The 14,921-nt window shown below is 36.1% G+C and overlaps 1 protein-coding gene across 1 annotated transcript in view; it reads right to left on the bottom strand.

The window, feature by feature from the left end:
- The window catches only part of LOC150082637 (lon protease homolog 2, peroxisomal-like), a 285,321-nt gene that overhangs the window by 221,338 nt on the left and 49,062 nt on the right, over positions 1 to 14,921 (bottom strand). The window lies entirely within an intron of this gene.

The raw sequence follows: 14,921 nt of genomic DNA, 5'->3' as shown, positions 1-14,921 counted from the left end.
AAAAGAGTTACTCATGACTTAGAGGTAGGAAATAAATTGACATTTTTTTTTATTTAGATTTCAGCAAGGCATCTGACTCAGTACTGCATAAGAAGTTACTGTATAAGCTTGAACATGTTAGAATCATGGGGATTCCTAGGACTGTAGGATCACTGTATACCATGACGCAAAGGATTCTGATTAACAGTTACACTCTGGATCAGATTAACGTTAAAAATGGGGATTATAATGTGTACAGAAAAGGCAGACACGACAGGAGGTGGGGGGGAAGTAATACTTTTAGTTAAGAAGCACACTCTCTAAAACAGTAAAACCAGTAGACATAAGTTGCCAATGTACTACTGAGTCAGTCTGGTGCAACAAAAGCAAACAGCAAAACCAGCAGACACAAGTTACTAGTGTTCTCCCCTAGAAAATTTTGCCAGCCAGGTGGGGAAGTGTAATACTTCGCAATGTAAAATTTTCTGTTATTTATAAATGTGACTTAAGCGATCCAGAGCAAAAATTAATTGCATAATTTAACATTATATTGATTTAATGTTAATTTATTGCACAAATTTAATTAAATTTGTGCAACAAACACTGTAAAAAATTTAATATTGGCTACTGTTATATTTTTAACTGAAAATTCTAACACATATACATAAGCACACTAAATTTAACAAATAAGGTACTTTTAATTTAAAAAGTAAAATGTTTTAATAACAAATTTAAAAAAAACAATTTTATTAGAATTTGATGTAAAAAAAATAATGAAAAATGTTTAAATCTAAATGTTTAAATTTTATAATTATATTTATATACATTACAGTCGATTCCGGTTAATTGGGACATCGGGACAAATCACTTTGGCCCAATTAAGCGGCTGCCCCAATTAAGCGAAATTTTAATGAGCTGAAAAGCACATTCTAATGGAGGCAAAAAAGGTATGAATAAAATAAAGGGAATGTAGTATTTAAAGAAAGCACGCTGTATTTAAGTTATATTGGTACAAACATTTATTTAAAAATAACTAAAGCTAAAAGCAAACAAAATGTACGTATGTACATGTGTAAAATGAAGATACAGTACAGAATAATGTGTGTCAAGCAAAGGTTACACATTACTTAAGGGTTCTTACTTTGAAAAAATTATGAAGTGTACCCTTACGTGTTCTCTTTATGGACTGCAACTGAACAAAGTCAGCACAGGTATCTAATGCTGTTAAAGGACTGCCTTCATTGCCTTCCTGCATGAAATAACATCTCAATTCAGCGATACATTTCCTGGCATCCTGGTTACTCACTCGCTTAGGTATACCATCATCATCATTTTCTTGGTCTTTTTGGTGTCTCTGAGTGTTTTGCCGCAATTTGTTCAATAATCGTTTCCTCATAATCTTCATTTTCATCGTGGCATTGAAGGTTATCATCAATCGTTAAAAGTTCTTCACAATTTTGGACCTGTTGCAGTTCCAAAGCCATTTCATTTTCTGTACAGCTTATCACGTCTGAATCACAATTAGTCGTGAAACCACATTTAGCAAAACAATTCCGAATTGTTTTGCTGGTTATTACTCGCCAACTATTAGCGATAAATTGTACAGCTTTTAACATTGAAACTTTTGCACTAACCTCTATTGATTTCGAAGATGATGTCAGCAGATTTTCCTCAACTGCTTCAAGGATGTGATTAACCAACTTTCCGCGATAATAGGTCTTCAAATTTTTTATAATTCCCATGTCCACAGGCTGTATCAGGGATGTGGTGTTAGGGGGTAAAAATTCCAGGTCAATATTTTTTAAACCAGCTACATTAGAGTGTGCGGTGCAGTTGTCCAATATCAACAGAATTTTTCTGGACTTCCGTTGCAGTTCCACGTCCCAGTTCATTAGCCATTGTGTAAAAATATATGTGGTCATCCACGCCTTCTTATTGGCATAATACAAAACAGGCAAACTGCCTATTGTAAGCCCCTTGAAACAACGAGGTTTGGCACTTTTACCAATAACCAAAAGTTTGAGTTTATCATTTCCTGACATGTTTGAGCAGCACAACACTGTTACACGATCCATTGCTTTCTTTGAACCAGACAGTGTTATGTGTTGATAGCTGAGGGAACCATGCGGCATAGCACGATAATATAGACCTGTTTCATCGGCATTGTAAATGTCATCCCCACTAAATTTTTTAAGCAACTCTGGCAGTTTTTCACATTTCCATTGCTCAGCACTGTCCTTCTCGCTATGTGCTTTTTTGTAACTAATGTCATGTCTATGCTTCCATCGAGACAACCAACCATCCGTCGCTTTGAAATTTACGTGACCTAGCTTTTTGGCCAACTCTTCTGACTTGTTTTTTAGCATAGGGCCAATTACACGCACTCCTCGTTTAGATACAGTGGAAAACCATTGATTCAAAGCATCTTCAACGTCTGGATCTTTGCCTTCCCTCTTTCGCTTATGAGATGTTTTCTTTAAATCCATGCGCAATGTCCACTCCTCTCTAAGTTTTTCTTGTTGCTGTAGCAGTCGTGAAATTGTAGATTTTGGCACCTTTATTATCTCCGCTAGCTGACGATGACTGATGTTAGAAGGTTGGCTTTTTATTTTATCAAGAATAGCGATTTTTTTCTGAAAGTGACAAATCTTTACATGGCATCTTGACAGGGGTCTTAAATGTACTGAAAAAAAGGGGAGGGGGAAACCAAAATCAGTGCACTGTTTGGTACAGTTTTTAATCTATTCTAACCCACAGTGATCGTAAACAACAGCAAGAAAAATTTCTTCAGAATCCGATTACCACGACACAGAACAAACGTAAAACAACCACTGTACAGCACGACTTCACAATAACTGATTCCACTGCTGCCCACATGATCTCTTTGTTAGGAACCATCTAAATTAGTTTATTGTTCAATATAAAAATATTTTCTGTTTATACTCTGGCATGACAACGAAGTCAGTAGAGTTTACAATAAATCGCCAATACAAATATTTATCGTATTTAGTAGTCACGGGCTTGAACCTCGGTCCACTCAAAGAAGGTGTGCTATGCACTCTCGCTCCTGACCACTGGGCTATGTCAGGCCTAATAAATTATATTTAGATGTTTGTGCGCGCCATCTAAATATAGTTTATTGTTCAATCAAGACCTTCATTGCCCCAATTAAGCAGCGAGTTGGCCCAAATAAGCAGAACAAATTCAGGCTAAATATTTGTTTTGTTTCTGTTCTTCATAATTTGCCCCAAATAAGCGGCTGCCCCGATTAACCGGTGGCTCAATTAACCGGAATGCACTGTATTATATTTGTTATATATATTATATTTGTTAATATATATTTTATGTATATATATATATATTATTATATTTGTTAATATATAGTAGTGCCTCCGTAGCCGAGTGGTCAGGAGCGGGAGTGCAGTAGCACACACTCTTTGAGTAGACCGGAGTTCAAGCCCCTGACTGCTGAATACGGTCGATCTGCCAACCCGCACTGGACCAGCGTGGCAGATTATGGTCCATTTCCCTCAGCATGAATTGTTGAGGAGGCTTCCATCCTGCAGTGGGTTGATAAAGGCTGCACTTTACCTTTTTTTTATATTATATTTGTTAATATATATATATATATATATATATTATTATATTTGTGCTCCTGTACGGAGACCAAGACAAACAATGCATCTAAACAGGTCACAAAATTCAACATGGTGTACTAGCTTGAGGAATTATAATACTCAGCTTGCCATAGAGATGGCTGCAGAGTGATACACTGACTCGACTCAGAAAGTATTTGAAAGATTTGAATAACAAAAGTGAATCTCAGTCGACTCTGTGAATTCAACCAACATATCGATGCTGTCAACCGACTGGCATCTTATAGCTCAGCATAATGCACACGACAATATTCTTGGTAATCTGGATTCGCAGCGCCGAACTACGTGATGGCTGCATGACGTCAGTGTGATGGTCAAATAGTGGGTGGTCTTATAACTGTGTTATGTACCAAAAAGCCGAGTTCTACCGATCTTTCGCTGTCCGATGACAATTTCGGCTGGATTGGCGCTGCTCCTGTTGCATTGACTTCGATCACATAGTATGTTTGAATTAATATCGATCGAGATCAGTATCATACGGTACCACGAGAATTGCTTAAAGTTCAGCCGGGAGATAAGTTAAATTCACCGGGCGGAGCGCCCATTCATTAAGTCCTGAGGAGAACACAGGTTACCACTGTAATAGCATGTCATTCAGGTGCAACTAAAACACTGGGACATAGTGTTATTTGTAATGTGGCTCCAGGGGTTCTACCAACTCCACAAAAACACTAGGATAATAAAAGTGAGAGGGAGGAGAATTTATAGGTCAAACAACTGTGATGAGCATAATGAACTACTATAGAAACAAACTATAGTAGTGGGCAACAAATTAGAATGTCTTATCGTGGTGGATTTTAATGTTGTAATGTGAGCAGTGGGATCCCCAAGGAGCAGTTCTTGGACCACTGTTGTTTCTGATTTTCATAAATGAAATCAATGAAGGGAGACAGAGGGCATGATGTCAAAATTTACAGACAGTAAAACTGGGAGAGTCATTAATGATCAGTTCTTCAGGATGACCTGAACAGCCTTCAAGAATGGTCAGAAAACTAGCAACTATGTTTTATGCAGCAAATTGCAACGCCTTACACTTGGGGAATAGCAATTCAAATAACTTATACCCTAGATGGGATTGAATTACAAACAGTAAAGGAAGAAAGGAATCTGGGATTTATGATATAGGCAGACATGAAGTTCTCTGAGCAGTGTAAACAGGTGATCAGGAAAGCCCAGCATCCTATAGAGAATTTATTGAACAATATCCTCAATAGATACAGAAGGTCATAATCCCACTGTATAATGCAATTGTAAGACTACATTTGGAATACTATGTCAAAAAAAAAAAAAAAAAAAAAAAGGATATTAAGCTTCTTAAAAAGGTCCAAAGACAGGCAACTTGCATAGTGAGATTGGCAAAAGGGAGACCATAAAAGCTTAGCAGTCAGGCACCTTAGAGGGGGAACTGATTTGGGTTTATAACGATCTGAGAGGAGTTAATAAAATGAATGAAGGCAGAATTTCAGTGTTATAAAGAATTATATTGAATTATTATAAAGAATTATTCCGTATTTATAAATGATATTGATGATGGTATATCAGGCTTAATGTCCAAGTTTTTGTTAATGACAGTATGCTGCTGCAACAAGATCTAGAAAAGTTGAGCAGATGGGCTGAGAGGTGGCAAATGAAGTTTAACATTGACAAATGTAGAGTACTACATATAGGAAGCAGTAACCCCAGAGTAATGTATCAACTCTGTGGTACTACACTGACAGTGGTAGAGAATGAAAAGGACCTGGGAGTAATTGTGCAGGCAGATATGAAGTTTTCTAAGCAGTGCAGACAGTCTGCAAGAGTAGCTCGTGCTGTCTTGTCAATGATATATACAGGAATTTTTCTAGCAGGGATAAGGAAGTGATTATCCCCTTGTATAAGGCAATGGTCAGGCCACACCTTGAGTACTGTATACAGGTCTGGAGGTCTCATTTAAAGAAGAATGTAGAGCTGTTGGAATGAGTACAGAGAAGGGCAACACGATTAGTGAATGGAACAAAGGTTTGCTCTTACGAAGAAAGGCTTAAGTTTTGCAAATTACGGTGTCTGGAGACTAGGCACCTGCGAGGTGATCTGATTGAGGTATATAAAGCCTTGAATGGTTTGAGCATACAGAATGCTGATGGGATTCTTGCTCAGAATAATCGCCTGAGAGGGCATAAATTCAAATTGAGAAAAGACAGTTGTAGGATAGATGTGCGGAAGTCTGCCTTTAGCCAGCGGGTGGTTGATTGCTGGAACAAACTTCCATCTGTCATAGAAGTTGATAGCTTAAATAGATTCAAGGCAGAACTTGACAAACATTTGGAGCAAGTGGATGGGTGAAATAAGGGGTTTTTTTTTTTTTTTTGGCTGATACTATATAAGCTTGCTTTCTTGCATGATGTGCCTTTGCTAATGAATTCCAGAACTAGTGGGCATAAATTCAAATTATGGGGGAAAGAGGTGTTAGACTAGACTGTAGGAAATTCATTTGGTCAACGAGTTATTAATTATTGGAACATGTTGCTTCCACAGTTAGTTGAGGCTAACAGTTTTAAGAAATTCAATGGGATTCTAGCTGCTAATGATCCTTTTCAGATTTCTGATAAGCTGAATAAATATTCTGCATCTACCCTTCACACCATATATAATTTTTTCTGGATGGGGTTTACACTTGCCTATTTAATACAGGATTATGAGTTAACTGCTGAAGCTAAAAGTGAACAAAGTGCATGAAGCTGATCAAACATATCAACATTTAGCCATCATCATAATAAGAGCATCCATACATTCAGAATGGGTAGCTGCAGATTAAAAATGTGCAAAGAAATCTCCTATCCACAATACTGGTTAAAAAGGTAAAGTGGGCAACTACAAACTCGCAAGTTTAACCTCTATGCCAGGGAAAATAATAGATAAAGTGTTTAAAAAGTAATGCAAGATCATTTTGATAGGACTGCTGGAGTCATATGACAATATGACTAATAACAGCATGGATTTATTAAGGGAGATCATGTCTCACAAATCTGATTAGATACTATGTTACAAAGGTTGTTACAAAGGAACTGAATGCAAAGAATAATTTTAACATCATGTACTTAGATTTCAGTAATGCCATTGATACTGCACCACAAGCATACTGTATAGACTTGGGCAATGTGATATTAGGCCAAGTTAATACTATAGATTAAGAGATGGTTAAGTGGTAGAAGACAGAGTGGTTATATATGGCTACTGTTCTTCTTGAACTAATGTTATTATTGGAGTGCCAGCCCAGTGTTGTTTTCAATATTTATGAAGGCAAATAAGGCTTAATGTCTAAGTTTACAAATGATATAAAGGTTGGCAGAGTAATCAGGGTAAACTACTGCAACATGATCTAGAAAAATTAGACAGATGGGAGATGTGGCAATTGAAGTTTAACAGTGACAAATGTAAGGTACTGGATGTGGGTAGCAGTAAACCCAGATTAAAATACCAACTCTGCAGAACAAAAAAGTCCTGGTGGTGATAATCGTGCAGTGAGACATGAAGTTTTCTGAACAGTGCAGACTGACTGCTAGGACAACTCATGATGTTTGTCAATCATATACAGGAATTTTTCTAGCAGGGATAAGGAGGTGATTATCCCCTTGTATAAGGTAATGGTCAGGCCACAGGTCTGGAGGCCTCATTTTAAGAAGGATGTAGAGCTGTTGGAACAAGTACAGAGAAGGGAAACAAGTTTAGTGAATGGAACAAAGGGTTGCTCTTACGAAGAAAGGCTTAAATTTTGCAAATTACAGTGTCTGGAGACTAGGCACCTGCGAGGTGATCTAATTGAGGTATATAAAGCCTTGAATAGTTTGAGCATGCTCAATGCTGATGGAATAATTGCTTGAGAAGAAATAAATTCATATTGAGAAAAGACAGTTGTAGGATAGATGTTCGGAAGTTTGCCTTTAGCCAGTGGGTGGTTGATTGCTGGAACAAACTTCCATCTGTCGTAGAAGTTGATTGCTTAAATAGATTCAAGGCAGAACTTGACAAACATTTGGAGTGAGTGGATGGGTGAAATTAGGGTTTTTTTTTTTTTTTTTGGCTGATGCTATATAAGCTTGCTTTCTTGCATCATGTGCCTTTGCTAATGCTAATGAATTCCAGAACTAGTGGGCATAAATTCAAATTATGGGAGAAGAGGTGTTAGACTAGATTGTAGGAAGTTCATTTAGTCAACAAGTTATTAATTATTGGAACATGTTTCTTTCATAGGTAGTTGAGGCTGACAGTTTTAAGAAATTCAATGGGATTCTAGCTGCTAATGATCCATTTTAGATTACTGATAAGCTGAATAAATATTCTGCATCTACCCTTCACGCACACATATATAATTTTTTTCCGGATGGGGTTAACACTTGCCTATTTAATACTGGATTATGAGTTAAATAGTTTTATAATAACAGAAAGTAGGGTGGAAGAGATACTGCTGCAGCTAAAAGTGAACAAAGTGCATGAGGCTGATCAAACATATCCAATTATATCAACATTTAGCCATCATCACAATAAGAGCATCCATACATTCAGAAGGGGTAGCTGCAGACTGAAAATGTGCAAATGAATCTCCTATCCACAATACTAGTTAAAAAGGTAAAGTGGGTAACTACAGACTCGTAAGTTTAACCTCTATGCCAGGGAAAATAATAGATAAAGAGTTTAAAAAGTAATGCAAGATCATTTTGATAGGACTGGAGTCGTGTTGTTGTTATTTGGTTTTTAGGAGCATTAGCAACTAAGGCCATATTGTTCCGGGAATATGTGGTGGTTATTCCCTGACCTTTCTGCATCCTCCTTATTTAGTGGTGACGGGCTCGAACCCCGGTCTAATCAAGAAGCGTGTACTATGCACTGCTGCTCCTTCCCACCTGGCTACGGAGGCATGATTGGAGTCATTTGACAATATGACTAATAACGTCATGGATTTATTAAGGGAGATCATGTCTCACCAATCTGATTAGATACCATGTTACAAAGGTGTTACAAAGGAACTGAATGCAAAGAATAATTTTAACATCATGTACTTAGATTTCAGTAATGCCATTGATACTGCACCACAAGCATATTGTACAGACTTAGGCAATATGGTATTAGGACAAGTTAATACTATAGATTAAGAGATGGTTAAGTGGTAGAAGACAGAGTGGTTATATATGGCTACTGTTCTTCTTGAACTAATGTTATTATTGGAGTGCCAGCCCAGTGTTGTTTTCAATATTTATGAAGGTAAATAAGGCTTAATGTCTAAGTTTACAAATGATATAAAGGTTGGCAGAGTAATCAGGGTAAACTACTGCAACATGATCTAGAAAAATTAGACAGATGGGAGATGTGGCAATTGAAGTTTAACAGTGACAAATGTAAGGTACTGGATGTGGGTAGCAGTAAACCCAGATTAAAATACCAACTCTGCAGAACAAAAAAGTCCTGGTGGTGATAATCGTGCAGTGAGACATGAAGTTTTCTGAACAGTGCAGACTGACTGCTAGGACAACTCATGATGTTTGTCAATCATATACAGGAATTTTTCTAGCAGGGATAAGGAGGTGATTATCCCCTTGTATAAGGTAATGGTCAGGCCACAGGTCTGGAGGCCTCATTTTAAGAAGGATGTAGAGCTGTTGGAACAAGTACAGAGAAGGGAAACAAGTTTAGTGAATGGAACAAAGGGTTGCTCTTACGAAGAAAGGCTTAAATTTTGCAAATTACAGTGTCTGGAGACTAGGCACCTGCGAGGTGATCTAATTGAGGTATATAAAGCCTTGAATAGTTTGAGCATGCTCAATGCTGATGGAATAATTGCTTGAGAAGAAATAAATTCATATTGAGAAAAGACAGTTGTAGGATAGATGTTCGGAAGTTTGCCTTTAGCCAGTGGGTGGTTGATTGCTGGAACAAACTTCCATCTGTCGTAGAAGTTGATTGCTTAAATAGATTCAAGGCAGAACTTGACAAACATTTGGAGTGAGTGGATGGGTGAAATTAGGGTTTTTTTTTTTTTTTTGGCTGATGCTATATAAGCTTGCTTTCTTGCATCATGTGCCTTTGCTAATGCTAATGAATTCCAGAACTAGTGGGCATAAATTCAAATTATGGGAGAAGAGGTGTTAGACTAGATTGTAGGAAGTTCATTTAGTCAACAAGTTATTAATTATTGGAACATGTTTCTTTCATAGGTAGTTGAGGCTGACAGTTTTAAGAAATTCAATGGGATTCTAGCTGCTAATGATCCATTTTAGATTACTGATAAGCTGAATAAATATTCTGCATCTACCCTTCACGCACACATATATAATTTTTTTCCGGATGGGGTTAACACTTGCCTATTTAATACTGGATTATGAGTTAAATAGTTTTATAATAACAGAAAGTAGGGTGGAAGAGATACTGCTGCAGCTAAAAGTGAACAAAGTGCATGAGGCTGATCAAACATATCCAATTATATCAACATTTAGCCATCATCACAATAAGAGCATCCATACATTCAGAAGGGGTAGCTGCAGACTGAAAATGTGCAAATGAATCTCCTATCCACAATACTAGTTAAAAAGGTAAAGTGGGTAACTACAGACTCGTAAGTTTAACCTCTATGCCAGGGAAAATAATAGATAAAGAGTTTAAAAAGTAATGCAAGATCATTTTGATAGGACTGGAGTCGTGTTGTTGTTATTTGGTTTTTAGGAGCATTAGCAACTAAGGCCATATTGTTCCGGGAATATGTGGTGGTTATTCCCTGACCTTTCTGCATCCTCCTTATTTAGTGGTGACGGGCTCGAACCCCGGTCTAATCAAGAAGCGTGTACTATGCACTGCTGCTCCTTCCCACCTGGCTACGGAGGCATGATTGGAGTCATTTGACAATATGACTAATAACGTCATGGATTTATTAAGGGAGATCATGTCTCACCAATCTGATTAGATACCATGTTACAAAGGTGTTACAAAGGAACTGAATGCAAAGAATAATTTTAACATCATGTACTTAGATTTCAGTAATGCCATTGATACTGCACCACAAGCATATTGTACAGACTTAGGCAATATGGTATTAGGACAAGTTAATACTATAGATTAAGAGATGGTTAAGTGGTAGAAGACAGAGTGGTTATATATGGCTACTGTTCTTCTTGAACTAATGTTATTATTGGAGTGCCAGCCCAGTGTTGTTTTCAATATTTATGAAGGTAAATAAGGCTTAATGTCTAAGTTTACAAATGATATAAAGGTTGGCAGAGTAATCAGGGTAAACTACTGCAACATGATCTAGAAAAATTAGACAGATGGGAGATGTGGCAATTGAAGTTTAACAGTGACAAATGTAAGGTACTGGATGTGGGTAGCAGTAAACCCAGATTAAAATACTAACTCTGCAGAACAAAATAGCCCTGGTGATAATCATGCAGTGAGACATGAAGTTTTCTGAACAGTGCAGACCGACTGCTAGGACAACTCATGGTGTTTGTCAATCATATACAGGAATTTTGCCAGCAGGGATAAGGAGGTAATCATTCTGCTATATAAGGCAATGGTTAAGCTACATCTTGGGTACTCTATGCAGGTCTGTAGTCTAATTTTAGGAAGGACGTGTATCTGCTGGAACAGGTGCAGAGAAGAGCAATGACAGTGAAAGGGGGGAAGGAAAATCTTACCAAGTTCTGTTCTGCAAATTGTAGTGTCTGTAAACTAAGTACTTGCAAGGAGAATGGATTGAGGTGTTTAAGGCTATTCATAGATTGAATAAACTAAATGCTGATGGCATATTTCCTCTTTCTCCAACAATACCTGTAAGGGGATGTATTTAATTTGAGAAAGGATGGTTGCAGGACAGATGTATAGAAATTTGCTTTCAAACAGCATATAGTTGTTTGAAAGAGGATGTATAAGTGACGTGGGACAGTTCGTTTGTTTGTTTTGCTGATGCTGCACTGCATAAGCTTGCTTTCTTGCAACATTTGCCACTACTAATACTAAACACTAATATATTTCAATGAAAGGTGGTCCCATCCAGGGATTACCAATTTCACTTTTTGTTTTTATCATGTTTTCTTTTAGTCAATATATTAATGCTATTTTTATAAGACAAGATGGTATTACCATTTATGGAAAAAATTTGACAAGAAGCCTATTTCTTTTTCTTTTATTTACTTTATTATTTTTTTTAATCCTTTGTACTGAGGAATACTTAGAAGCATTGGTAAACTGGTCAATTAAAATTGATTATTTATATGATAAAAAAAAAAAAAAATATATATATATATATATATATATATATATACTATCATTGAATTATATTAAATAAAATTAAATTATAATAAATAAATAAATGATTAAGCATTCATTAGAGGCAGCGACATGCAATTCCTCCATATGAAGCTGAAATACATCCATTATTTTAAATTAAACAAAACATAAGCCAGCAGTATGGCAAAAACTGTAGAGCGAAAATTAACATAAAAATAACCCAAATAAACAATCGAACGAAAAGAAAAAATAGATATAAATAGTAGCCCAGAAACCCTAATATAATTTCGATCTTTAAATCCAATTAACAAAAACTATACAAATTTTAGAATAATGCCAATTAATTATTAATTTAGCGGTACCCCCCCGAGAGGTACCAGTTCCGAAAGACGTGAAATATCACCCAAAAAGGGTTAAAGGAACTACCAAACGATAACCAAATCAAAATAAACTAAAATAAAATAGACTGACCATCATGCCCCATATCGACAGAGGACCACGAGGCCAATAATGGTCATGGAATCGCTGCATTTCAATCGTCATACAAAACATCGCAAAGGCGGAAATATCGAAGAACCAAACCACCCTACCATTCTCCGATAGATCAACCAATGCAGAGGATTTGCATGGCGGTGGTCCTTATGCAGCGAAAATAAACTATAGAACAGACAGCACTCTAAAGCAGAGCCACACTACTGACATACTGTAAGCTGAAGCAGCTTATATTGAAGAAAAAAAAAGAAAATAGATGGCGGCACTGGCGTTGCTAAATTAGTATATCGACCCATTACTATTGAATTATATTAAATGTTGACGAAAATTAAATTATAATAAAAATTAAAATAATTAAGCATTCATTAGAGGCAGCAAATTGCAATTCCTCCATATGAAGCCGAAATATATACTATCATTGAATTATATTAAATAAAATTAAATTATAATAAATAAATAAATGATTAAGCATTCATTAGAGGCAGCGACATGCAATTCCTCCATATGAAGCTGAAATACATCCATTATTTTAAATTAAACAAAACATAAGCCAGCAGTATGGCAAAAACTGTAGAGCGAAAATTAACATAAAAATAACCCAAATAAACAATCGAACGAAAAGAAAAAATAGATATAAATAGTAGCCCAGAAACCCTAATATAATTTCGATCTTTAAATCCAATTAACAAAAACTATACAAATTTTAGAATAATGCCAATTAATTATTAATTTAGCGGTACCCCCCCGAGAGGTACCAGTTCCGAAAGACGTGAAATATCACCCAAAAAGGGTTAAAGGAACTACCAAACGATAACCAAATCAAAATAAACTAAAATAAAATAGACTGACCATCATGCCCCATATCGACAGAGGACCACGAGGCTACTATTTATATCTATTTTTTCTTTTCGTTCGATTGTTTATTTGGGTTATTTTTATGTTAATTTTCGCTCTACAGTTTTTGCCATACTGCTGGCTTATGTTTTGTTTAATTTAAAATAATGGATGTATTTCAGCTTCATATGGAGGAATTGCATGTCGCTGCCTCTAATGAATGCTTAATCATTTATTTATTTATTATAATTTAATTTTATTTAATATAATTCAATGATAGTATATATTTCGGCTTCATATGGAGGAATTGCAATTTGCTGCCTCTAATGAATGCTTAATTATTTTAATTTTTATTATAATTTAATTTTCGTCAACATTTAATATAATTCAATAGTAATGGGTCGATATACTAATTTAGCAACGCCAGTGCCGCCATCTATTTTCTTTTTTTTTCTTCAATATAAGCTGCTTCAGCTTACAGTATGTCAGTAGTGTGGCTCTGCTTTAGAGTGCTGTCTGTTCTATAGTTTATTTTCGCTGCATAAGGACCACCGCCATGCAAATCCTCTGCATTGGTTGATCTATCGGAGAATGGTAGGGTGGTTTGGTTCTTCGATATTTCCGCCTTTGCGATGTTTTGTATGACGATTGAAATGCAGCGATTCCATGACCATTATTGGCCTCGTGGTCCTCTGTCGATATGGGGCATGATGGTCAGTCTATTTTATTTTAGTTTATTTTGATTTGGTTATCGTTTGGTAGTTCCTTTAACCCTTTTTGGGTGATATTTCACGTCTTTCGGAACTGGTACCTCTCGGGGGGGTACCGCTAAATTAATAATTAATTGGCATTATTCTAAAATTTGTATAGTTTTTGTTAATTGGATTTAAAGATCGAAATTATATTAGGGTTTCTGGGCTACTATTTATATCTATTTTTTCTTTTCGTTCGATTGTTTATTTGGGTTATTTTTATGTTAATTTTCGCTCTACAGTTTTTGCCATACTGCTGGCTTATGTTTTGTTTAATTTAAAATAATGGATATATATATATATATATATATATATATTATAGACTATAACTGTTAAAGTAGAGACAGTTTCATTTATCTATTGTTTTGTGAAATACTTTCATAACTACATTACTCCATTATTTAACATTTTGGTGCACATCCTCTGATTACGCCTCCCATTGGAACCTAAAATATTTTCTGATATAAAACACCATCACAAGTAAAGTAATTTGTTGCTAATAGGATATATAACGATTTAATAATACAATTAGCTATTAAATTGGTTCTCTGACAAAAACTATTAAGTTGATTAAGCTGCAACTGTCAAAGCTTTTTGTGAGTGCACATTAGCATTTAAAGATTAAGGCTTTAGCTCACTCAATCCAAAATGGATTGAGTGAGCTAAAACCTTAAACACTTCAAGGTCTCCTCACAGATGCCTAGTTTCCAGATGCTGCAATTTGCAGAAGTGAGGTCTTCCTAGATAAGAGTACCGTCTTGTTCCCCCTCCCTATTCTTCTTGCACCTCTCAGCACTACACTAGATCCACACCCTTCTTAAAATGAGGCTCCCAGACCTGTATGCAATACACAATATGCAACCTAATCACTGCCTAATATAACAGGTTAGTGACCTCATCCTGCTGGCAACATTTCTGTATATCATTGACAGAACCCCATGCGCTATCCTAACAG

Source organism: Mastigoproctus giganteus, chromosome 7, assembly GCF_048544385.1.
Source record: "Mastigoproctus giganteus isolate SK-2022 chromosome 7, ASM4854438v1, whole genome shotgun sequence".
Classification (NCBI taxonomy): Eukaryota; Metazoa; Arthropoda; class Arachnida; order Uropygi; family Thelyphonidae; genus Mastigoproctus; species Mastigoproctus giganteus.
This window is presented reverse-complemented; position numbering and strand designations above follow the sequence as displayed.